The sequence below is a fragment of the Dermacentor variabilis genome, unplaced genomic scaffold (assembly GCF_050947875.1).
Source record: "Dermacentor variabilis isolate Ectoservices unplaced genomic scaffold, ASM5094787v1 scaffold_19, whole genome shotgun sequence".
NCBI classification, from domain to species: Eukaryota; Metazoa; Arthropoda; class Arachnida; order Ixodida; family Ixodidae; genus Dermacentor; species Dermacentor variabilis.
In genome coordinates, this window is record NW_027460357.1 from 2,195,490 (window position 1) to 2,223,075 (window position 27,586).

The window sequence follows — 27,586 nt, forward strand, 5'->3', positions numbered from 1 at the left end:
GTTATATTACAATAATAAATGGGATGCGAACAGCAGATAGATGTCTTTTAACATGTTTAATGCACGCGCTGAAAGAATTTTTTAGCTGAAGTGCAAAATTTTTAGCGTATTTTATTTCTTGTAAAAGAGTATTCCATACCTGAAAACCAATGAAAGAGCTGTCATTCTCCATAAACGTTGTGCGTGGGCGGTAGATTAAAGTAGCCTAATAGCACATTTCTGGTAGTACGCGATGATGTATGGAAGAGGGACATATGAAAGGGCTGGTTGTTTCTTACGATACTGTTTACAACAGTTGCTGTTTTTAAGAGGCGTAATGAATCGAAGGGTAATATTCTGGATCGTGGAACAATGGGTTGCTTGGGTGATCCTGCTTAGATTGCGTTATGATTCGTAATGATCGTTTCTGCAATTTTCTCATTGGCTGGAGATAACTATCGTAGGTCCATCCCCATGATTCCAGACAGTATGAGAGATGACTATGGATAAAGGAGAAATATAAAATACGTAATGTACTTGTGTCAAAAAAGTCGCGTGCTTGAAGCAGTTTATAGCACCTCGATGCCACCTTCGTCCCCACTTCTAATAAATGGTTTTGCCAGTGCAGGTGTCTATCAAAGATTACGCCAAGATATTTAAAACACGATTTCTAGTAGTGAGTTGTCAATACTAACGTTTACAGAGTTGGCATTTACTTGTTTTCTACGGGAGTGAAATATAGTATATTTTGTTTTCTTGACATTTACACTAAGCTTGTTGGCTGAAAACCATTAAGAGACATTTGCCAAATCTACGTTTGCTTAGGACTGTATTTCCTCGATGCTATTGCCTGTAATTATTATAGCAATGTGGTCTGTGTACATCAGCATTTCTCCGAATTTTAAGACACGTGAAAGGTCGGAAATGTATATAGAAAAAATCATGGGTCCCAAAACAGACTCTTGGGGCACGCCTGTATGAATACGTCGTGTTGACGATGAGATATTTATGACAACTATCTGATGACGTTCATTGAAGTAACTAGAAAACAAATAGAAAATCCATTCCCGAAAACCGTAGTGATTTACCTTGTACAAAAGGATGGAATGGTCAATCGTATCGAAAGCCTTTTTTAAATTGAGAAAGACTGCAGCTATAAGTTTGTTGTCCTTTAAGCACAATTTATAATGTGGGCTAAAGACTGCACTGCTAATGAGGTTGAATGGTTTGGCTGAAAACTATGTTGCTGTGGGCAAATTATGTTGTATTTGTGTGTAAAGCTATTGATTCGATTTGCAAGGATTTTCTCAAAGTATATTAATGGCGCTGTGCACTGATATTGGTTGGTAACTAGAATGCTTGAGGACTTTCTGATATGCATCGCCTCTGCTAGTTCCCGTGCCACCGTATTCTTACTTTTTTGTAATATGCATGTGTTTTCCAGCAAAGGTTTACTCGTCCACACTTTGCAGTGATACGGCAAATGCGAGCCAGTCCCATTCTTGATTGATAAGAGCATTCTCTTGCAGGCGATCATTTCCCAGTATGGCCGATGTATGCCTTGCCACAGTCTAAAGGAATATTATACATGATGCCAGCTTAACATTTTTTCAAAAAACTGTTTATGTGGTTCTTTACACACTCTGCCCTTTTTATGGAAGACAGGCGCGTATAAAGGTGAGAAAGTTCCAGAGGAGCCGAAAACACTACCGGTACATCGTACAGTACCTAGAAGCAACATTCTTTAATGAATTAGCAACTCTGTGTATATTTGGAATGACAACAGGACGCATTTTCCATTTCTTTTCGCATTCCCCCGAAGCATTGTTAGGCTCACGCCTAAATTTCTTCAGCAAAGCTTTGCTCACCGAAACTCACAAAGAAGCAGGGAAGCCCGCTGAGCCAAGCTTACACATTAGAAAATTAAAGCTTTCCTGAATGACGTGGATGACGTGAGTGACGTAGTTGGAATCAGTTGGTGCAGAACAGGCGTAATTGGAGATCGCAGGGAGAGGCCTTCATCCTGCATTGAACATAAAATAGGCTGATGATGATACTGCTGCTGCTGCTGATGATGAATGAGGTGGGGGCAGGACCTAGTTAGAGCCAACTGTAAGCTAGTAATGGCAATAGCTCGTTTTACTGTTTTTGAATGAGCGGAATGAAACAGCAAGAATTATTTCTGTGCACGGGGGCAGTACATCCAACAAACATGGTTTTCATGAAGGGTAAAATGAAGGTCTAAAGATGTCAGCTTGTCAAAAATAGGAAGCCCATGGGTGAACTTGAGCTCTTGTCCAAGCACTTTAAATGTGTCTAATATGTTTTAATGCACACTGTATAGGTACATTCCTGTTGTTTGTTCAAAACAATCAAAAGGTCATCTACATACCTGAAGGTCTGCAATACCTTGTCCTTCAAAGGGACACTAAAGGCAAATAATAAGTCAAGCTAAAGTGATAGATTAGTGCTCGAGAATGTCTAAGGGGTCAGTATTATTGCGAACAGAGCCTTAATAATTGAGAAATTGAGGTAAATGCAGGACATGGTTAGAGACTCCCCCAGGACATTCAAGCACTTGCCGGAGGACGAAAGCACTCCTCAGTTAAATTCTGTCACTAGCACTCAACCATTCATTGCAAAAACATCCTTGTATTGTTTTATAAGACAAAATAAAATGCTACTTGCCCAGTTCTATTTCATTTCTTAGAAAAAAGAACTCATTGAAATTACCCTTGACAATGACGTAGGCGGCCGAAAGGTTTCATTTTAGTTCGACTCCGCATCGCCCACGCTTTTGCGTTTCACTAGTTTCGTTATTGTATGGTGCTGCACTGGTCGATGAATGTGCACAAGCTTGAGTGGTTGTACACATACGAGTCATGGCACCACCCTGGTGACCCAATGCTCACATAGCGGGAGCGATAGTGGTGGTCAACCAGTGCCAGTAGTATGATGCTATACCTGCGAAAGAAACGAGACAACTTTTAATGTTGTCCAGAGGACATGGAATTGGGCTGTGTTGAGCATAAATACTGAAAAACACTGAGATCACACCCGTTTGTAATATAGCTGGCAACTGCTTGCTATTACTGTATTTAAAAGAATTTTAACCATGCTATTATGGTACTGTGGAAGGTATTCATGAGCTATGCAATCAGGTCGCTGTGGAATCTTTATAATTACGTTACGAAAACAGACTAGTGAATATGTTGATTCTAGAGATTGCAATTTACAAAAGCGACAACTTGGATACGGCACTTTTTTTACCCACCAGCCTTTGTAGTTGTGATAATTGCTGACTTGGTCCTTCGGAGGGGACACTGGGAAGTGGCCGCCATCCAAAGCACCAAATCCTTGTGGAAATCCAGCCATCGTAGAGAATTCACGAATGTGCTTGCCCATTTTGGTGGTCGGCACCATGATTAGCCACTCCTGTGCAAGGCTACGAAGGACAGCAGCACAAAAGTCCTTATATATCATGTTCACCGTGGAGCGTCCCACACCAAATACTTTTTTTTCTTTTTGCTCTCTTCCTTTTTCTGTTCTATATGTCTAGCACAAGAGCACATATTATTCTTGTCCTACATGAGTGTTTGCCGAAATGCGCCCACCTGCTTAGTCTGTATAGACTGCAGTATGTACAAATAAAAAAGAGCTCGCCGACTGTCTGATCTACTGCTGTCGAGCAAAGCCGGAACTGTCCAATCCCAACCCTTTTCTCTACAGAAATTGTGTCTTTCATGATGCTGTCCTGTCTCTGCAAATCGGCACGACAGGCATCCATACTGTACCTGTATGTGGCCTGGGAGACACAGAAAAACCTTTTAAAGTTGGCTTCACCCAACTGAGGCAATGTGTCCTCAAACCAGTGCGAGTTCCTTGGAAACCGCCACCGCTGCCTGGGCACAGCGACAAATGGACGCACGGCAACAGCACTAATTGTGAGTGCGTTAGCCAGGAGAAACTGTTTGATTTCACGGCGGCGACTCCTTGCCTTGTTGGCCTCATACTGAAGCCTTTGAATTTCTCGACGATGTTTGGCTCAAAGAAGCACATACACTGCAACAAACTGGAGCACACAGTCTAAGTATTCAGGATCGCTACTTGAAAGTGTTGATGCTGTGAGTGCCATTTTTCCAATTTTAATGCTTTGGCTACACTATGGATTGGCTGTTCAGCTAGCTTCGGCTTGAAATAGCTTACGGCTGGGTGCAAGAATGACATTCCTAAAGTAAAATAAGAAAAATATGCCTATAAATGATTCTCATGCCATTTATTAAACATTCGCTCCCTAAATAACTCTTTTTTATTGTATTATGATTGACAAGCAAACCTAACTGTTTCACTGCAGCTATCGTCATCGCGATGCTTAATGCCATTAAGTATGCGCATGTAGCACCGACCGAAATGTAATGGCATTAAAGAACTTAAGGCCTTACACTTTTAATGGCATTAATCTTGCCTGTGTGGCACGGGTATAAGACAACCTATACGAGCGGCTCAGTCAAATAACCCTGCAGGCAATAAGGCCACATTATGGCGGAGAATTTCAGCCCAGAGGATCTGTGCCTAAAAACTCCCTTGATTTATCCACCATAGGTGAGTTTTGCTGATTGCGATAGGTAGCACAATACAGAATTATTTCTAACTGGTTCTTACCTCATAGTTCCGGAATCTCATGTATGCAGGCAATCGTGAACTCGACTAGGTATATGATGCATTTCGATGACTTCGAACAGCACTTTAAAGCAAGCAGGGGGCAAAATAATAAACTGGTTGCTTCTCTCACCTGAAAGGCGACGAGACACGGGGTACATCCACCTTGTGCTGAATTTATCTAAACTTTAATTTGTCTACTGAAGTAACAGATTACACAAATAACAGATGTTGCCTTCAGTAATTCTAGAAAATGACGTGCCACTAGGAGCGACGTCACAGCACTGCCACGTACCGAGGTGCACTTGTGCGATATTCATCGACTCTCCAGCTGGGTGCACGCGCCCGCGAGGAGAAGGGCAAACAGCGTTTGTTTTGAAATTTCAACTTTTTCTGCGGCTCGTAACGATGTAATACATAGCAAACACGATTGTTAGCACATATTGTATGCAGAGCACTTGCCTGCTGTAAATGGCCAGACCTGGTGAGAGGCCCTTTAAGAATGTGGCCGTTGTATGGTACATGTCCTTGAAATGTCCAGCCAAGCTTAGTATTGATCGCAGCTGGTCCTGTCACTTCGTCATGTGACCAAACGTCGTTTAGCATGGTCGGCTCCAGTGAGCAAGCTTATGCCGACTTCTGTCTTTAGGCCAGGAAGCGACACAAAGCCAGCAATAAACTTCTTTTCAGTGATATAGCAGAGTATGGGTGTAGGCCAGTTGGTGATTCATGATTTGCGAAGTTACTGCAAGGAGCACACGAGATGAAGAAAGGGACAATATGAAGCAGGGCTTTTCAGTGGCCAGTTTCTGCACAAATATCTATGACTGTGGAGGTTCAGTCAAGTGATCACAAAGAAAGAAAACCTCCAAAGCCTCGATTTCATGCTTGGAGTTGTCAAACTGGCTCACCAGTCACCTTAACCAAGTTGAGCTGCCCTTTTGGCGCACCGCTTGAACCACCAAATGCTTTCACTTCAATAGCTACCTTCAGTTTTAGCAGGCTTAGTTTTCTGGATATATCTTTTCTGATAAACGTCCTCTGGCCCCTGTTGTCCAAGAACTGCAGTCACGAAATGTCTCGAAATGTCTGCAGTAATACGTCATTTCCGAGCAAATTCCCTGTAAATATACCTGTGATTGCAGCATGCAAGCTCAGGTTTTGGCATTTGCTCAGTTTCTTCATTCCAGCGTAGTTGGGATCACAAACAGCTGTTGCGTGCTGGCCTTCACAGTTAGCGCAGCGGATATTGCGTCAGCAGTATTTCAAGCGGTGACCTGATATTGTGCACTTGAAACATCTACCTGATTTGGTCAGATGGCTCTTCTTCTCATGCAGGCTTAGTGTCAAGTGCGCATTTCAATAGCATGTGTGGGTGAAAGGCAGAAAAAACAAGTACCTTTCGTCTTGCTAGCTTTGTGCAAAACAGAGGCAGTAGGCATTGCACTGGACCTCCTGTCGCACCTTCCAGTTGTGTGTCGTGAATGCAAGACTCCTGTTGCCTGCTTTTTTCATGGGCTTTGACCTCCAGTCGTAGATATTACAATAGCTGCAGCTCTGTCTCTGACGTCAGGGTCTTTTCAGGCTTTTGTAGTAAGCTCTGTTGCTTGTAGTGTTCCACCGCAATGTCATTGGGGATCACAGAACAAGCAACTTCTTGGTGCTGCCCTTGCGGAAAAGAAAAAGGCCAGATGGAAATACGTCTGGGTCAGCTCGGGTAAAATTTTGGCACGGAAAGATGAACAGACCGATGCCATTCGAATTGCAAACAAAGAAGATATCGCCCGCATCAAATAATACTAGATGTCATTGTGTTGGTCCGGGTTTTTCATTTAATCAGTATGATGCTCAACTCAGCCTCTTTCATTACTGAATTGTCCACACTAAAATCAAATCTTCGATATTTACACCCATGTTTTTCCTTATTACACTTAAATGTCCGTATCATGAGGAACAAACAAGATGAGCTGGACATTTGGCTAAAGTCCCTGCAAGTTAATTTTGACGCATTCATGTTCACAGAAACATGGTTAAGCAAAGATGAGCCTTCCCCTAGTCTTACTGATTGCATGCCAATACGATTAGGCAGAATTGGTAGAGGTGGTGGCCTGATTATTTATCTACAACGAAAGTACACATATCATATTGTTGATAAGTGCACAGTTATGAATAGGGATATAGAGTGCCTAACGGTGGAAACTGGCATGTTTTTAATTGCTGATCTGTACAGACCACCGACTAGATACAAGCGGCATTTCCTACAGCATTTAGAAAACGTAATAATCTATTGTATTAATACTAATAAGCAGTTCTTTCTCTTGGGAGATGTAAACATCAACATGTTGGCCAACGACTCTTCTGCGCGCGACTTAATGAATCTCTTATCCTCTTATGGGTGCGAAAATGCTATTTCTATGCCAACCTGAATTATCATCATCATCATCATAATAATTTATTGTCCCTTAAAGGCCCCTGTCGGGGTATTACATAAGGGGGGAGCGTGTACAAGGTAGAAAAGAACAACGGTCAAAAACATAACAATCAACACAGGGACATAAAAAGAAGCAAGGAACGCAATAGTTAACACGGTGCTTGCCAATATTGCCTTTAAGCCACAAGCGCCACACATGTCGGCGAAAGGTTAGGGCAGCAGGGCGAGTACACAATGGTTACTGGGAAGAAAAAAAAAAAAACTCAATACAGGAAAAGGGATTAAATATCATGAACACAAATCGGAGCAAAAAGAAACATGTCAACCCAGATGATTTAACATCGCCTTAAACCTTGTCGCGTCGTGCTCATTAGTTATTGAATGGGGCAGCAGGTTCCATTCTTCAATTGCGGTCGGAAAGAAGGACTTGTTAAAAGCATTAGTGGAGCCATGAAGTCGTTGGACGCTATTAGAATTGAATAGGCGGCGCGATGTACGAATGGGAGGAGATATAAGGGAACCGCGCAGATAGGGGAAATTGAAATATAACTTATGGAATAAACACAGGCGTGCAACTTTTCTTCTGAGAGCTAAGGAAGTGAGGCCAAGTGATAGTTTAATGGAGCTTACGCTGGAATGAAAGTCATATGTCGATGATATGAAGCGTGCTGCACGGTTCTGGACGGATTCAAGCATGTTAATTATGTAGGACTGATGAGGACTCCAGATCGCAGATGCATATTCAAGCCTACTGCGGACAAAAGTTTCATATGCCAGTTTTCGTATGTTAGCGGGGGAAGTGGGAAGTGATCTTCTGATAAAACCAAGTGTACGTGAAGCGTCGGCCGTGATTTTTGTGATATGATCAACCCAAGTTAATTTGCTATTGATTGTGATGCCAAGGTAACGATAAGATTCTACCTGCAATAGGTCCTCTGAAAATAAAGAGTAAGGATAAATTAAATTAGACCGCTTCCGAGAAATTTGCATAAAACTGCACTTCCTAGTGTTTAATTCCATCATCCACGATGTGCACCAATTTTCAATAAGCTTCAGATCGTTCTGGAGGGCAGCTTCATCATCTTTAGTATTTATACGCCGGTAGATAATGCAAACATCTGCGAAAAGGCGGATGGTGGATGAGATGTTGAGTGGGAGGTCGTTAATAAAAATTAAGAAGAGAAGCGGGCCCAACACAGACCCCTGTGGTACTCCGGAGGTGACGCAAGTAGAACTTGAAGACCTCTGTGGTACTCCGGAGGTGACGCAAGTAGAACTTGAAGGAAGTCCGCCTATTACGGTGAACTGAGAGCGAGATGTGAGAAAGTTGTGAATCCAGTCTAAAACAAGTGGGTGAAGGTGAAGACCTGAAAGTTTGTACATAAGACGTTGATGTGGAACACGGTCGAATGCTTTAGAGAAATCAAGATAGATGACATCGGTTTGGAACAAAGAATCAAGGTTTAGGTGAAGGTCCATGGTAAACTCGAATAACTGTGATTCACATGAATAGCCATGACAAAAGCCATGCTGATTTTTGAAGGAGAAGGAATTGGAATTCAGGTGGGATGCAACATGCGAGTATATAATATTCTCAAGAAATTTACATGGTATGCAAGTTAATGAAATGGGACAATAGTTCAACGGGTCGCTCCGGCTACCAGCCTTGAATACAGGAACAACTTTAATTTTCCAGTCACTAGGTATAGAACTGTTCGCAAGAGATTGATAAAAAATTATCTTTAGAAAATGAGAAGATACATTTTTTGTGTGTTTTAATATCTTCGCAGTGATGTTGTCTGGCCCGGCGGCACTGGACATGTTTAGTTTGTCTATTAGAGCACAAATGCCAGTAGTAGTGATGTTGATAGGGGCCATCGCAGGAAAGTTAAAAAATGTTTGGTGTGGTGTATTCCAGGCAGGCTCATGTGTGAAGACTGATGTAAAATAAGTGTTCATGACGTCAGATCGAAGTTCTGGAGGCAGCTGTGAACCATCAGGATATAAAAGGGTAATGCAATGAGTGTTGCTTGATTTGGGTGATAACATCCGCCAGAATTTCTTTGGGCTTGTTAGTAGAATGCCATACAGATCATTGTGAAAAAACTTTCTTTTTGTACTCCTAAGGAGACGCGTGTAATCCTGTAGGCATGCAAAATATTTCTTCCATTTAAAAGCCAGCGCAGTTCCTTTAGCTTCACGAAAAAGACGCTTTTTCTCTTGAGAAAGCCTCCTTAAGGAGTTAGAATACCAGGGCTTGTTGGAGTTGCCGTGAATGCATATCAGCGGAACATAGGTTTCGACCAGTTCTGAAAGTTTATTTTTGAAAGCTAGCCAGTTTTCCTCGACAGACCTATTAGATGCGGATAGCCTGAAATGAAAAAAAAAGTTCTCAAGCTCTGAGTTGATACGGGCGAAGTCTCCCTTTTTATAATCGCGAATGAACTTAACAGAATGCTGCCGTTGGGAAAACGGAAGTGATAGGTTGAAAATAACAGTTTTGTGGTCACTGAAACCGTCACTGCTCGACATGGATTGGATGAGTTCAGGGCTGGACGTAAAGACTAAATCAAGGGTGTTACTGCCACGTGTGGGAAAGTTTACTGTTTTGCTGAGGTTGAAAGGCATGACAACGTCGAGGAAATCTTTCTATTGACGAGAAAATGCGCACAAGTTTCCCCAGTCGATGTCAGGGAAATTAAAGTCACAGCAGAGGATGTAATTGGCTTTAGGAAAACGAGTATTAAGATCGAGCAGAACCAAGTAAATATCAGTAGTAATGTAACTGTCGCTGTCAGGAGGGCGATAACATGCAATAACTATGCATGTGGTTGTGGAAAGGGTAATTCTGATACAAAGAATTTCATGGCAGGAATGAGTCGTAAGAAGAGAAGAATTAAGGCTGGTTTTAATAAAGGCTAAAACACCCCCACCCCTGCGCGAAACCCTGTCACATCTGTAGATGAAAAACGGTTTATTGTTGTCAAGCAGTTCCTCGTCTAGGATATTTTCGGAGAGCCGCGATTCTGTAAATATAGCGATATCGGTGCCGTTGTCATCAAGAAAAGCTTCCACTGACTCTCTCTTCGGAAGATAGCTACGAATGTTTGCTAAAACAAACGCCATAGATTCACAAACACGTGGGCGTGACGGAGGCAAAAGTGGCTGACGGTGGGAGGGGAGTAGATAGTGGCCGCTATGGCCCATGCTCTAGCACGGAATCTGTATCAGCATTGTAGACAAACTGCTTGTTGGTTAACTTGTCATACCGTATTTTGTATTTTGAGCCACTTTCTTTGCCGAACGCACGAAGTTTCTTTTGAGCTGTACGCACACGCGCTGAAAAATCTTCACAGATTGGAAAGTCAGTTTGCTTGAGCTTAGGGCCAGCAGAAAGGATTTTGCATTTATCTTCAAAATGCGAGAATTTGACTATTATTGGCCGTTTCTTCCCTTGCTCAAAGCGGCCTAAGCGATGCGCTCTTTCAATGTTGGCGGAATCGATTGATATGCTTAACTTATCTGAGCAGATAGAAATTACGGCCATTTCAGATTGCTCCCATGTTACATCCGCCGCATCGGGCAGTCCGAAGAACAGCAGGTTATTTCGCCGAAGTCGGTTTTCGGAATCGTCACATTTTTCTTTGAGGATTCGAATTTCGGATGAAAGGCTGTGAATATCCGAGTTTGAATTAGGCGTTAGACTGACATCATTGCACTGATTCGTTGCGACAATTTTTTCCAGAGCATCAACGCACGATGAAAGGCTACTGACCAAGCTTTGGAAATTTGACTGGGAATCGCGAATCATTGCAGTTCAGACAAAACGGAATTTTGTGCAAGTTCTAAGCGTGACAAACACTCAGCAATAGAGTCAAGGGACGGGGGAGGACCAGGATTTAACCTGATGTCGCCTGACAGAACAAGAAGCAAGGAGTCAAAGTGAGCATTGACGGCGAAAGAACATATGCACCGATACAAAAACACTTGGCAACGTTTGAATGTGTCTGAGGGGCATGACACCGCAAGTAAGCATGGATCAGTAGAGCGAGTACAAGATGCGCCCGGCAAATAACCAACCTGCAGCAAGAAGAAAGGCATTCCTGTGACCATGCTCGTAGCGGTGCGGTGCCCCAAGTGGTCCGTGAAGGTTGGGTGCCTTTGTAGCCAAGGCAATGCTCCCGCGCAGATAGTGGCATGGGGTTGCCAGGCGAAAATCCGGTCGAGGGTTGGAAAAGGCGATGACGGTTGGACGATGTTTTCACGCTGGTTCCAGCCCGCCTCTTCGCAAATTCCTGCGCCGGTGGTGACGTTGCAGCCAAGGCAGTCTTCCCAGATAAATTAAAACTGGCCAAAGTAATTCCAATACACAAAGGAGGCAGAATTGACGATATTACGAATTACCGGGCAATCTCAGTGCTACCGGTGTTTTCAAAGATTTACGAATTGTCAATCAATAACAGGCTGTCAAAATATCTAACCAAGTGTCATATAATATCACCCTCACAGTATGGTTTTTTGAAAAATAAGACAACTCGGGACGCTCTTCTTGCCGTCAAGCAGCAAATAATCAGAAATATTGAAGATCAGCTCTTCACCTTAGGAATATTTCTCGATCTGCGCAAAGCTTTTGATTCTGTTGACCACAAAATCTTAGCTATAAAGCTAGATTGCTATGGAATTCGAGGTATCACATTGGACCTTATCAAGAGCTACTTATCGTTTTGGCGTCAGTTTGTTAAAATAGACTGTAGTTCTTCAAAACAACTTGACATTAAACTAGGTGTCCCGCAAGATTCGATATTAGGCCTGTTACTTTCCTCTTATATGTGAATGACATTACGGAACTACAAAGAACACCCACAATAACCATGTTTGCAGATGACACTAGTTTATTCTTTACAGGTAGAACACTGCAAGACATTGAACAATTGGCCAATCTGTACTTAAATGATTTATCCACATAGTTGCAACAAAAAAAACTTCAGTTGAATGCAGTAGAAACAAAGTACATGATATTTAAGCCAATCAATAAGCATAAAAAAAATGATTAACTTACAGAGGACATAAGCTCGAACAAGTAAGTGTGCAAAAGTTCCTTAGGGTATGGTTTAGTGAAGAGTTGTCTTGGGCCCCTCATGTCAATCATCTCCTCTCCGAACTCGTAAAGTCTCTTGGATGTATTAGAAAAATAGCTCCTCTTCTACCTCTTTGGCTAAAGCAATCACTATATTACTCCCTGTTCTATTCTAAACTTTTGTATGGCATTCTGGTGTGGGGGACAACGACAAAAGGGAACTATGATAGGATACAACTGCTGCAAAAACGTGTCCTCCGGATTTTTTGAACCACACCGGCCCTATTAGTTTGTTGCCGACGCAACCACTTTTTCCCAGATTTGATGTTTTACCTGCAAATAAAGTCTATTTATGGATACTGGCAGAGTGAATATATAAACAGAAACTCCACAGTATTTACACACCTGTCTTGGCGCAATATGATATCCGTAACCCCAAACGCAGAAATAAAAAAGTCAGAACAAATTATGGAAAACAAGATCCGGAATATCAGGTAATAGACATGTTAAATAACTGTGCTTCTATTTTGGATTTCTGCCTACCCAGAAAAACGTTCAAACGTGAACTGCGGTCAGTTTTGTTTTCCGTTGATTTTGTTTTCCTTTGAAATTGTTAAGTAACAATCATAAATGTAAATTTCCATTTCAATTGTTCACTTCCTTTTAAATGTTTTTGTGAAATGAGCGAATCTTCAATGTGATTTTTAAAAATGAACTGTCCATAGTGCTTAAGTACAGCCATATTGTATAGGATGTATGATGTATGAATGCTGTAGGATGTATGCGTGTACTATTTGTAACGCCGCTTCTCTTTTTTTACCAGCTCTCTGCTGTACTGCTGTGGACTGCTCCTTTTGTTACGGGGGCAGAGACCTCATCAGGCAATCATGCCTTTAGTCTCTGCCACCCGCCGGATGATGTGATTTTCCTGCAAATAAGAACTGGCTGACTGACTGACTGACTTTCATTAGAATCTTGACGAGCATCACAGTGTATGAGAACTCCTATTGTCCAAGAGCCTTGAGACCTCTCACGTTAATGTGTACGGTATCCAATAAGAACTGGCTGACTGACTGACTGACTTTCATTAGAATCTTGACGAGCATCACAGCGTATGAGAACTCCTATTGTCCAAGAGCCTTGAGACCTCTCACGTTAATGTGTACGGTATCCAGAAGATTCCTCGTAGCTGTCACGTCAGTAGAAAAAACCTCACCGGCCTGAGAATTTGAAGATTCTCCAAGTACTGTATTTACTCGATTCTATCGTGCCCTCGATTGTTATGTGCACCTGTTTTCCGTAATGACAGAAAAAAGAAAGCTTTCGATTGTAATGTGCACTCGTTTGCTGTGACCTAAAAAAAAAAAAAAGAGAAGTCCTTTATAGCACCACGCACCTCATTCTTTCATACAGAAATAAAACTTTCTGTCATATGGAAAAACAAACATTTACCCCCAATGCACTAAAGTTGCGATAAATAAAAAAAGTCGCAGCTTCACCCGAGAGGTGAAGCATCAATTATGATAACAAATTAATAGACAGCGACACGATAAGTAAGGATAGTACGAGCAATAAAAAACGCTCTTCTGTAGTTTAAGGATAGTAGTTTTATTGGCCGTATAAATGTTTTTTAAACTTTTGCTTACTAACTAAATTAAGAAGCATGGTGTCATGCGCACCCAAGCAAACATGAACACATCTCATGCAATGACTGCGGAAACTCTTTATCAAAATGCTGGAATGAGGAAGTGTGGTAGCAGGAGTGAGCGAATCGACTTTTGTGCGGCCTCTCGCTTCTGTGCGAACTAAGCGACGAGAACACAGCGTGATGTGCCTAGATGCGTCGATTTTGTCTCCATCGCAGATCACTTTCAAAATGGGGGCCGCGCAGCCGCGCTGTACGTAGCAGCCGCCGGACAGAACGCCTCTTGCGCCAGTTGCGCACACAAGTTTCGGGAACTCTGAATGCCCGTGATCCGGCCCGATTTCTTTCTGTCTCCGCACACGGGATCATTTTCGTTTTAATTGCGGCATAGTGATGAACTCGGCATATCTTTGCAGTCGGCATTTCCATGCTGATAGTGCAAAGGTAGAAAACGGGAAGACTGGGAAGACAGACGGTGCACTAACCTGCAGCACATGGAGGAAGCTACAGCAGCTAGGCTCGAAGTGCAGGCGAGGTGGCCATATTGAAATGCCGATGGCAATATGGTAACGCACATTTAGGTTCGTACTCGATTCTGATGCACACACAATTTTATTTATTTATTTATTTATTTATTTGTACATACTGCAGTCTATACAGACCAAGCAGGTGGGCGTATTTCTGCAAACACTCATGTAGGACAAGAATAATATGTGCTCTTGTGCTAGACATACGGAACAGCAGAAGGAAGAGAGCAAAAAGAAAAAAAGAAGTAACAAGTTGGCTTTTTTGTATTTCAAAGGACGATATTCACACTATCAGAAAAGTGCACTGGGATAGTCAATATCACATCAAATTAACAAGTTCCCATCAGAACAAAATGCACTTGCATAGGCGATAGTAAAAATAACATGAATAAAAGAGGGGAAAAAATAACATTCCATATCATTGTGCAAAATACATGAGTAGTGCCTGCTCAAAATTATCAGCAGAGAAAATTTCTGAGTGTAGATCATTCCACTGAACAACAGTACGACGAAAGAATAAATTTTTAAAGAGGTTAGTGCGTGCATGGAAAGGGAGCAAGTTGTGAGTGTGACGGTGTCGAGACTGTGATGACCCTAATATGGGACAAAGGTTCGTGTACTCAAAAGGTTCTGACGGTTCTCTTAGGCGGAGCCTCCGAGAACCCAATTGAGGACAAAGCCGTTGGTTTGAACACACACACAAAGACTTTTAATCAAACTAAAAAGAGGCATAAAGTAAATAGAAGGAAATAGAAAGCATGCCTAAAATGAACACTCAAGCAGACATTGCGGCAAGGAACACACATAGGGCTTGCATGAGGTTAACGAGTGCGCGAGTCCAGGCTTGCCACGAGGGCAGGGACGCGTAACAGTCTCGACGCGGCGACAGGCTGGCGAAAGGCGTGGCGCCGGTCTCACCATAGGTCGCGGTGTAAGCTGACCGACCGGGCGACCGGAGCGCGCCAGCTCTGGCTAGGCGAGGTAAAGTGGGCGGCTTGGTGGCAGGAGCAGACGGCGTCGGCGTTCTGGCCGGGCAGCTGGGTGTAGAGTTCAGGCCCGTAGCCCGACTGCTCTTGTCCCGTCCACGGGCGCAGAAGCTTGAACACCGGCCTCGGGCAGCAGGCAGCACGACAGACGGGGGTGGCGTTCTGGCCGGGCAGCTGGCGTAGAACTCGGGTCTGAAGCCCGACTGTTCTCGTCTCGCCCACGGGCGCAGAAGCTCACCGGCCTTGAGCAGCTGGCGGCCTGCTCAGGTAGACGGGCGACGCACAGGAACAGGTTGGCAGGAGGCCCCGGTCGGGTGAAGTCCTGGTGGCTTGGGTCGGGGACCCGACGGCCCGTCTTCAACGCCCGCTCCGGTGGTTGACCTCCTCCTGCCGTTGCTTCCTGGAACTCTCCTGGCGCCTCCCCTGCGTCTCCTTGCGTGTCCTCCCGTTCTGCCAGCGCACCACGCTTTTTCTTCTGATCTGGCCGATTTGGCATTCTCGAATTGGCTGCCTGACTCCCCGTGGTCTTTTCTAATTGGTTGCTTTCCTTCTTTTTGTTGTTATTCATGCGCCGCGCGTTCTCGTGCCGGACGCTCTTCGGCGTCGTTGTTTTCCTTCTTCCACCTCGGTGCGCGTGCACTCAGTGTTGTCTGCTCCTGGCCGTCCCGATCACCGCACCATGTCGCGCACCACACATCACAGAGACGCGCGTGACAGGTAAGGTGGAATGTATGTTTGTCCATTAAATTCAAGCGACTTGTCGTACATCGTGATAAGAAATTTTAGTTGTGCTACAAATCTTCGTGCTTCTAAGGTAGGGATATGGTTTTCGGTCATTAGTTGTGACGGCGAATCAGTGGACCTAAACTTGTTGAAAATGAACCGTACTGCTCGCCTCTGAACCATTTCAAGCTTATGCTTATCCTTTATGTAATAAGGGTTCCATACTATTGAGGTGTATTCTAGTTTTGGCAATCATCATCATTTTTTATTATATGAAACCAATACAACAAAACATGATTGGACCCATAGCCAGCCATAGCCACCCATAGCATATATAATTTCTGTATGCTAGAAGTTTTAAACTTGAAGGTGCTGTTTTCAGTTTATGACGCAGAAAGCCAAGCTTTCGAGAGGCAGATGCACAAACGTTCGCAATGTGTTTCGACCCGTTTTATCAGACAAGAAGTGCACGCACAGATGCAAGTAAATACGGTACTTCTGCTCGCTGATCCTCATGTTGCCGAAGCAGTTAGTTAGAATTTCAATGACATGTGCATATTATGCATCATTCACTTGAATTCTCTCGATCGCTTTGGCCACTGGCCCAGTAAAAAGTGGAAGTGGTCAAAGTTTGTTAAACTGACATTTTCGTGGAGAGCATGCTTGAACATTTTGCAGAAAGGCTGCCACTGTTGCACTGTTTCGTTGAAGTGAACCAAGTCGAGCTTTGGAAGTCTAGAAGCACCGACAGCCGGTATTGAGGTATCACTGAGGGCACAATGTCCTGAGGTCATACTTGAAGCTGAGGCATCATTGAGTGTCGGCAGGTGTCTATCCCCAGTTGTTTAAGGCTGAAGCTGTTCGATGTGGTGACAGAGAAGGGACAATGTTGCTGCCGTGTTGTCTGCATAATCCACGACCGAGATGCACTCTTCAGATGCTTGCTCGTCTGTGAGGTAACCCTCCATCTGTTTGTTGAGCACCCATGGTCCGTTGTTGCAGTTCTTCAGTCTGTCTTGCAGCACTCGAAGCACCAGAGGGCTAAACTGGCTCAATTCTATGAGTTGGCTCGCCTCTTTATGGAGACACGTGTGCAAAGCTCGTTGGGTCACTTGCTTGCCATTTATCTCCTTCATCTTTGTTGCTGGCCAAGTCTTTTTGTGGTTAGGTCACTTGGATCACACAGTCCCAGGTTTCGGCACCAGAAAATGTGAAACAAAGGAGTCTTTGCAATAGAAGGGCAGAAAAGGGGGAGTTTATTGCTCGGAGAATAGTAGTAACGCGTCCATCCTGGCCATTGTAGTCAATCTAAGTACATGAACACGAGCAGGATCCTTGCGCTGCACATGCTAGTTCCCGTTGTTGTCCTCTTCCTCTGATATCTCACACTTCCTTATCCATATAGTGATGCTTCTGCCACTTATGTGAAAACTGAAGAGCCTAACATTGCAGCTTCTTTCGCTGGTTGAATTGGACAAATTCTGGATATTTCCTGCAGCATGCAGTTGCAACTCTTGATTGGCATTTGTACAGTCAATGTGCACCGCATGAGCAGCAGTCAGATCGACCATCGTAAGGAATGCATGCCTCTCAGATTTGTTTGGGCTTTCCTGGCCCTCCTGTGACTATACAATGCATCATGACAGGCATTTGTCCCACAGCAGGTTATTCTTTTCAAGAGTAATCCAAAATTGTGAAGTTATTAATAATCAGCTATTTTTATTCACTGACATTTAGTTATAACATCGCAGAATTAAGGCTGTTCGCATGTCTACACAGTGGCATTTCGGTGTTCATCACATGCTGTGGAATATTTGACTCCAACATCTGCCCGAATGCATTCCACATAGCTTTGAACCAGCAGTGCTAAAAGATGGCTTTCTTGAAAATAAGTAGCAATGTCAATATAACTTTAAAAAGTCTTGAGACAACTGCTAAGCGGCTATACCTTACTTCACTTGTGCAGCTGCATCATGTCCTCTGGAACAAAATAAATTGTGCTACTCGGTGACCCGTCAGGTGTGGCGGTGCTTCCTAATGAGTCTTTAGGAAGGATGGCACTAAAGTTCACTTGCTACCAGACCTTCCTGGTACTGAATGTGTTTCAGTTGAAGTCAGTGACTTGGTGCTTTTTTTTATTGAGTGGAGTTATGTGGCAAAGTGCACTGTTGTGAGTTTATGTCTGTGATGACTGCTGGGTGTGATAAAAGCACACATGACACTGATTAGTATGTCTTTATCGTTTCACCTAACACAAGGTGTCACCACTGCTATCAGAGAAAGAATTGCGCTAATTGCAGTTTCGTTCTTGTCTTCTTAAGTGACTCATTGTTAAAAAATGACTTTGAATGTTAAATTTCTGAGATAATAAAGCAATTCCTGTTAATTTGCATGTTGCTAGCAATGCTGTGAAACCCACATACAAATTGGTGCTGTATCTTAATGATGCTAATGATGAGCCTGTTGTTGAACAATTGGCAAATGATCAAATGATCACTTCCTGTTCTCGAGTAAGCAGTGGGATGTAAACACATTGCTGGAATATTATTTTTGCTGTAGTGTTGCATCGGTGATATTTTTTTTTTTCAATAACTGTGTCAATGTTAACCTCGAACATCCCTGGTATTCAACTACGTCACTAGATCAAGTGACTCTGAAAGCATAACTCCCAATCTTCTCTAATCACTTTGTGTCGCTTTAATCCTTTAAGCTGTGTCTTACCAGTACTCACCTACGGGGCAGAAACTTGGCGGCTTACAAACAGGGTTCTACTTAAATTGAGGACGACGCAACGAGCTATGGAAAGAAGAATGATGGGTGTAACGTTAAAGGGAAACTGAAGAGTCTGTTGAATTCAATAAGATGCTTATATATGGATGCGGGAACTTTATAAACCATGCAGGTAAAATTTTGGGGGGGATTTTTCACTTAGGAGCGACCTAATCGTCCGTTAAAATTGCGCTGTTGCTCTGCCCCTGTCGAGTGCCGCGCGCTGCTGCTGACGCTGACGATGCGAGCGGAGACCGGAAACCGTGGCGCAGTGACGTCAGCACTGGTGTTCCGCTCCTTCTCAGTCCCCGCGACCGTGCCTGACCGTGCTTCGTTTCTGCATGTGTGCCGTCATAATCTGCTTCGCTCGACCCTGCATTCCTTTGTTTGTGTGTTTGTAGAGTGGTAGTTTACGTGCGCAGCATCAATTGAAGTGGCGGGCCGATCATGCCGGCGTTCTGTGCAGCCTACAGTTGCACGAACACCAGCGGCCGCCCCCGACGATGTTCCGATGTTCCTTTACTTCCTGCAAGACAAGATGCTTTTAGCTAAGTGGGAGGCTGCTGTGAATCGAAAGAATTTCAAGCACTCAAGAACAACAGTGCTGTGCTCTAACCACTTTCATGACGACGATTACTACCAGAGTTTATCAATAATGCGTGAATGAGTGGGAGTACGACTTGCAGTTAGCGGGCTTTCTAAACGCAGTGCGAGAAGGTCGGGGCAACGAACACATAAAGACAGGACGGGTGCGGGCGGTCGGACGGATGGTAACAGGTCTTGGAAGACCTTATGAATACACGAACTTGTCCAAACCTGGATTTTAATTTACTGCTAGCTTTGTGTTAGCATGCTGAATGGAAGGTGCATGTTTATCTCTCATCCTTGACGCAGGTTTGGTCGCAAACCGTCGTTAATTTTCTATTAGCACGTGCGTTGTGAAACAGCCTACATGCAGCTACCATAACCCAGGGCAAGTGTAAAATTTGCATGTGTTTGAAAGCCAGCGCACGTCAGGACGCTGCACTAGAGCTGTGTGCGGGCCGCAATTCTGAGCCCGCACCTGGCCCGGCCCTACACTACCACAGGCGGCCCGGCCCGACCCGACGCTAAAGCAGCCTGAGTTCGCCTGGCCTGGCTCTGCCTTAGGCCAGGTTAAGGCCCAACCCGGGCCCGGCCCGGGCTCGGCCTGACCTGCAATAAAGCGACGCCGACACAAAAAGAAACAATATCAGGAAAATCAGTTTATTTAAATGACCTTATAATGTTGAACACTTGCATTCCATATAACAAAATCGTGAATATATACAGATGCAGCGCGCGCACACAATTGTTATTCTAAGTTATTGTGCAAAAACAACAAGTCGTCCATTGATGAAGGGTTAAGGCAAGCACTTCCGGGTGCGCGTCTTCAGAGTTTTGTGAAGCCTTGTCCTGAGAATGCGACAAAACACCCGATTGTCCCATTTTTTGGGTGCTAACAGCGGCGAGTTGAAAAAGTTCACCTGTTTCTAAGGCGCGGCTGAAAGAAAACAGTGACCTTTCTAGCATGGGCGATGACGACGTGTGCTTCCTGTCGATTTCGGTCAACGACCAGTCTTCAAACAATACCACTGCCCATTGGAAAAGCCCCCTATACGCCGCCACTTGGCTAATTTGTATGTGGGGCAAAGGCGACCCTGCGTGTACCGTACACAGACTTCGCTTCCCGAATGCTTCCCTTCTCAGCCTTTTTACTGGGAGGCGCCTGCAAGCGGCGGCTTTTCCACAGCGTCGGTACTTGGTAGAACCGAAAACGCATTCTAAGCCTCCGCTAGCTTTCGTTTGCCTTTTGTTAGCATTTGTACTTTTCTCCCGTCCCTGTAGATTCCATTTTTGATGAATAAATACATTGCACTTCCTGCTGTACCTACATGCGAGATGACAAGCATACTTTCGCATAAGGTACGCAGTCGAGATCGGGGAGCCCGACCGGTCCGTCCGAGACGTAGAAAGCCTGGCCCGGGCCCGGCCCAAGCCCGAGTGAGAGAATCTCCAAATGGGCCTGAGCCCGGCCCGCGGAGCCGGGTCCGGGCTTTTGGGCCGGCCCGAGCCCGTGCACAGCTCAACGCTGTACTCCCCCTTCTCTCGAGCACAGAGAGAAACCGGCCGTCTAACGTAGCCGACAGAATTCGCTGCCTTTACGGCTCCGGTTACGAGTAGCGTGCGGGTGGTGCGCTGATGAAGGTCACTACACGTGCTGCAAGAGCCGGAAAACTTTTCCCGCATGTAAACCGTCTGTATAGATTGCCGACCGTTTTGGGCAGCGCACAAATGCCGACGATCGTATCCCCACTTAAATTCCATGAGGAGGCATGTAGGAACGTATCAGTACAGTTGATTGCTCGGAAACGAACTCACTGTATCGCTGAATACAGCTTTGCAAAAAACATGCCCACCAAAGAACATTTCTAACACGAGGAGATGCTAAAACTTTGCTTTCGTTTCCGTCGAAACCGCTGCTTGCTACCAGCATCGTTTGCTTCTTCGAGAGGCCGGCTCCTCGCAATCGGCTCGTACATGTAGGGAGCAAGGCCGAACTCCTCAGAGGAACGCAAGCTCTCGAAATTTATAATTACAGTCTCAGCAAAACAACAGCGCCGAACCACCTTGCACCGTGCTTTATAGGTAGCGGCTGCGGCTGGTCCGGACAAACACCATTGTTGGCGTCACGAGGCACCCGACCAATCACAGGCACAAACGAGGCGGGTGAGCTGCCCCGAGTCTGCTGCTGCACTTTTCGTCGAAATAAAATCTGTTTGCGTTCTTTTGCTCAATTTCGATGTGATATTCGAATTCAGAGGGTTGAAAACCATTACGTACAGCTATTCACTCATTTTTTCTGGAAAACCCTTCAGCTTCCATTTAAGGGATAAGAAAAGAGCAGATTGGGTGAGGCAACAAATGCGAGTTAATGACGTCTTAGTTGAAATCAAGAAAAAGAAATGGGCATGGGCAGGACATGTAATGAGGAGGGAAGATAACCGATGGTCATTAAGGGTTATGGACTGGATTCCAAGGGAAGGGAAGCGTAGCAGGGGGCGGCAGAAAGTTAGGTGGGCAGATGAGATTAAGAAGTTTGCAGGGACGACATGGCCACAATTAGTATATGACCAGGGTAGTTGGAGAAGTATAGGAGAGGCCTTTACTTTGCCCTGCAGTGGGCGTAACCAGGCTGATGATGATGAATCCTTTAAGTCCTCTCGATGAGTTTTACTCAAGTACAATTTTTCTTGCTATTATTGAAGGACTAGTCTTTCTCAGCTATGTGTTTGGACGCTCTTTCTAAGTGCCAGTAACGGACCAGGCTCGTCCGATTCATTTCGACATTCGGGCGAGCTCCTTCTTTGGCTGCTAGGGGGTCTGCAGACTCTGTTCTACTTTAAGTAGAGGCTAAACAGACCCATTTATCGTGGGCTTGAAGTAAGAACATAAAAATGCACATTTATTTATTTTTTTAGATTATTTATTTATCACATATCACATACTGCGGGCCGAATGTGGTCCAAGCAGGAGAGGCAGAATACAAGAATGACAAAAATATTCGACCCTGAAGAAAAGAAAGCACGCGTACGTATTGACAAAAAGACACTAAAAAATGGATGATCCATGATTATACAAAACTGAATGAGATATTGCATGCATAGGAAAAAGCCATAAAAGAGAACCAACACGCAACATTAACAACATAGCACATCACAGACAGTGCATTCTGATGGTCCAAGTCACTCATCACGGACAAAGAGGAGAGAATCGTGGCAGCGCATTCCAATCTGCGATTGTATTGAGGAAAAATGAATACTTATAAACATTTGTACGAGCAAAAATAGGTTCAATAAAGTGTTGATGCCTATGACGAGATTTTTCAAATGATTGTTTAGTTATGTATTTTGGGGGATTAATGCCTAGTTTAGAAAAATATAAGCGGTTAAGAAACTTAATTCTTGCAATTCTTCTGCGTTCTTTTAAGCATTCCAGCTTTGCTTTCTGCAACATAGCAGATGGAGAATCTCATCGTTTATAGTGGTTATATATAAAGAGATCCGCTAATCTTTGAATATTTTCTATTTTTTCTATATCTGCCATTGGTGTGAGGGTCCCACACAATACTTGCGTACTCTAGAGAATGTCTTAATATGGCTTTGTACACCTTGTTTCTTAGTTGGTTTGACGATCTTCTTAAGTTGTCTTTTAGGAAGCCTAATTTTTTACGATCTGAAGAGCATACATTATCAATGTGTGTGGTCCATTTAAGTCTGGATGTAATTGTAATTCCAAAATACTTTATTCCTTTACTTGTTTGATCATGTTACCGTTTATGTTATCTGATGTTATACGATAACACCAGTTTTTTTCTTCTATTAGTAAGGCACATCTGTACTGTTTTTCAAAATTATTAATCATATCCCACTGAGCACACCATTCTGCCAGTAATATTAGATTCATGTTCAACTCAAGCTGGCCAGAAACAGAATTTCTGGTTTTAAAGATGACACAGTCATCGGCAAAAAATTTAACTGAAACAGATTATTTGACAGAGTTTACCATATCACTAATATAGATGTTAAACAAGAGCGGTCCTATTAAAGATCCTTGGGGTACTCCCGAGTAAACATCCAAATTTCCAGAGCATGATCCGTCTATATCCACGTATTGTTTTCTATTAGTCAAATAAGATTTAATCCAGTTAATTATTTTGGAAGGTATACCAATTGTTTTCATCTTCAGGATCAATTTATTTTGAGACACCCTGTCGAAAGCTTTGGAGAAGTCCAAAAGTATTATGTCCATCTGACCATTCACATCTAGAACTTTAGCAAATTCATTAATGGTGTCTATTAATTGCTTGTTAGTAGAGAAGCTTTGTCGGAACCCATGCTGGGCATTGCGTATGATATTGCGTTTATCCAAAAAGTTACTTAAATATTTCACCAGAATATGTTAACGCCTTGCAAGAAATACACGTAAGGGAAATTGGTCCATAATTACTCATTTCTATGTAGCTACCCTTCTTAAAAACCGCAACTATGGGAGCCAGGAGCCAATCTGTCGGTACTTTACCAGTTTTAAGGACTTATTCAGAATCAGTATCAGAATTTATTATTAGAAGTTGGGTCACATTACAACTATTTAGTATACAGAAGGAGGTCCCATAGTCTGACTGTATCGGGACCCCCCTGTACAAAAACAATTACAGTTAACATCTCAAAGCAACAGTAGCATATAATAATGAAGTATACACGCAACAAGAAAATAATGGTTACAGAACAAAATACAGAATTGATTACAAATAATAACATGGTTTAGCATATCTCATGGTAGCAGGAAAAATTGTGCAGGAACAAAATATCAACAGTTTATTCACTTTAACTATTATGAGAAGAAATCTACCTGCCAGTTGTGCGTATCTCTTAAAAGAAATAGGCGGAATTTTATCTGGACCTGTTGACTCCTTTGCGTCTAACTGTAAGAGCAGTTCAACTACACCCTCCAAGGATATGGAAGACTGCCTGATCCATCTGTTGCGGGAGTGACATCGCAATTGTTGTCTGGCTTTGAAAACACACTTTGAAAGGGATAATTAAACATTTTGGCTATTGGCCTGCCGTTTGTAACAAAAGTGCTGCCCAACGCCTCCTGCTCAATTCAATGGCCCTTGTGCCCCAAGAACTGCCATAATTTTCGTGGGCTTTCTGATGCAAGATGCCCAAGTGCTTCAGTGAAATAACGTTCTTGGGACTCTCGCAATTCGTCCTCAAGAGTAGTTTTTCAGGGTGTCTACCAACCGTGATAACCGGGAATTCTCAGGGATTTTCAATAGCCTGGAAAAACTCAGGGAATTTGTGCTTCTATCAGGGAAAATTAGCTGTAATTTTATTGAATGGAAAGAAAGTCGTGGTAAAGCTGGCTCGAGTAGGAGTTGCCAGTGTTTAGTCAACGACCGACTTTCCGGACTCCCGATAAATCGGACGGCTTCGCGGCACCACCACGTACAGAGCCTATGTGTGCAAGAGCCCTTCACCATCCGATTTTCTGGACTTTTTGCCGTCACGGCAGGTCCGAAACGGCATTAATAAAACCACCACCACCGCCACCGTTTTGATTACCTCGTCGCTCCTCGAACGCTCTCGCACGCAGATCCGCTGGCAGCCGTAGCCACCACCGCAGCAACGCTAGGCCTAGCTGCTTCTGCGTTCGCTATTAAGCTTCTTGCCGTTCTGTGCCGTGTTTTAGAGCGCAGCTCTTTGGCGTCCGTTCCTGGGTTTCGCGTCGTCGTCGGCGTTGTCGTCGGCCTCGTAACCAGCTCCGCCCCCCTTTCATCCCCCCAGCGCTAGCAGCGACCGACTGATACCGCTGGATGCCGCTGACGCCGCTAGAGAGTCAAGATAACGTGACTGCATAGAACACCGTCGCCGCCATGCAGAAAGAGGAAAGGGTCCCCCCCCCCCCCCTGTTCTTGTGTGGCGGATAGGATGCTCTTCAGTTGCCGACGCGCCGGTTATTTCACGTAGGCCCCGGCACGTCGACGAATACGTGACCACCTTCCCACGGCTAGACCTGGTTCTTAGCGCTGCGGAAGCGAGGGTATCATATTGTTTGTGTCGGCATCGGCGGCGTTGTCCCTGAAACCAACTCCGCAGCTGGGGTTGACTCACTATCGGCGTCAGCGGCATCAGTCAGTCGCTGCTATCTCTTCCCTCCTCCCTTTATCGTGTTGTCCGCTTGCTGCGCGCGCTTCTGCCCCCATCGTTTGCCGCTGGGTGTACACGCCGCCCCCCTCCCCCCTCTTCCTGCGAGTCTCCGGTTGTCAAAGCGCCGGCTCGAACTTAATTCCTTTCTTCGCTCCTCCTCCAATGCAACCCCTGTGCGGTGGCAATCAGAGAGCCAGATCGGTGGCGGCGGATCTGTATATGTGCACCGCCCAGTGGCGTAGCAACAGGGGGGGCCGGGGGGCCGTGGGCCCCGGGTGCAAGGGGCCGGTGGGGGGGGGGTGTCATATACGAAGATACCCCTCTTTCCGCCGGCTTGACTGGGCACAAGTTGCAAAGAATGCTCCGGTATCCAGTACCCCGAGCTCATGCACCCGATGCGTTGCGCCGCAGAATTGTCGGCTGCAGCTCTGTCAACACCCCACAAAATAATTGCACGAACGTGCGGGCTAAAAAATTTAATTCGCTAAATGGTCGCTAAACTACTCGCATTAGCGGAACGTTTCTTGTGGGGTGCGCTCGTGCTGTGCGTTCATGCTGGGAGCAGGAGTCGCTAAACATACACTGAGGCGTTGTAAGGCGCTGGGGCTCTTGGGTCCCTCTTCCGTTCAGAACGCGCAGCGAAGACGAACAAAGACAGCAGCAAGAGGGCGTTCAACCAGAGCGCCCGGCGCTCGCGTTTACGGCGAAGCGTTCGTTAAGAGCGACGTTGCATAAGTCGGGCCGTCAAAAGTCGCGAATGGGATTATCTGGATCGTCTTCAGACTCGGTTCGGCCGAAGAGTTTGGCGGCGTATGACTCTACAGGCTGTAGCCGCGGGCCCGCCGCGATGTCCGGCTCGCTTTTACTTCCCCTCTCCCGCTCGCTCCGAGAAGCCGCTGCGAAACCTGCCGTTATGTTTCAGGCTTTCCTTCTTACCCTCGAAAGTTTCAGAAAACTGTTGTTGTTGTGTGACTTCATGTCACAAGTACAGTGTCTGTATCAGCTGCACAGAATTTAATAAAAGAAAGGTGAATTTTGTAACGATATTTCCCGATCGAGATTCTATGAAGTTATGTCTTTTTGTGATTACTAAGAACTCAGTAACGCGAAAAATATGGCAGATAAGTAATAACCATATCCTTAATAATCCCGTAATTAGTACTTATAGAGGAAGCACTTCAATTCGAGAACTGAGGATTCCAAAGTCGTATTATTACCTCAACAAAAACTTCTTAAACAAAATCGTTTTGGGTGCTACATCCTACAGTACTTTGGCACGTTGGTCGGCGCCCAGTATATCGCAGAAGCGAAAGAAATATGAAGTAGTGGACGAGTGACGTTGATCCCTTAATCCTCTCCATAGCGAGTGCAGACCAACAGTAGTGCAAGCTTTCGCTGGCACGGGCTTCATTGCGGCCTTTTGTTTCTTTTTTTATGGGCACGCCAAGAATCGACGCGAAGAGTGCTCTATTCTGTTCCCAATCTTGCGGTGGTACCGCAGCTCGGATAATCACGTTTGTCCGTATACCAGCAAATGAAAACAAGGCTTTATTGATCAGAATGAAGAGAACTCGTAATTGTCATAGGATTGGCGCCCGCGCAGCGGGGAGGCAGGTAGCGTTTCTAATAGGGTGGGGAGATCAGCGTCACTGACAAACAATTTAATTTTCGTTTTCGTTCAGGGCTGCCCACAGACAAAATACTGCGTGCCATAGTACCTACGACAATTTTTGTGAAGTTGTTGTTGGGCAAGATATGAATGTCGGGCTTCAATTTTGCAAACGCAATATTGCCGCTAAAATTGGTAATTAAAACTTTATTAAAAGATATTTTTTGTTACTTGTGACGTGAGTCATGTTTTCCACGATGCCGCATTTGTATTGGCTGCTAAGCCTTACAGTCTGACAGAAGATGTGCACATGGGCTTATCACACGTTATCAGTGCAGTACCCTGTGGTACTTGGCACAGGTAAAACAGCGTGTATATTTGCTGCATTCGCGGTCTCTGGGAAAGAAAGCGAAGGAGAGGGGGACCCGGGGAACGCGCGCGGTATCCAAG

The 27,586-nt window shown here is 44.5% G+C and overlaps 1 protein-coding gene and 1 long non-coding RNA gene across 5 annotated transcripts in view; both read left to right on the top strand.

Annotated features, from left to right (window-relative positions):
* Positions 1 to 27,586, top strand: part of LOC142568468 (DNA excision repair protein ERCC-6-like) — a 595,812-nt gene that overhangs the window by 153,759 nt on the left and 414,467 nt on the right. The window lies entirely within an intron of this gene.
* On the top strand, positions 1,339 to 10,951 carry LOC142568470 (uncharacterized). Its single transcript, XR_012825435.1, has 3 exons — positions 1,339 to 1,656; positions 8,988 to 9,080; positions 10,815 to 10,951. It is a non-coding gene; the product is annotated as an uncharacterized LOC142568470 (long non-coding RNA).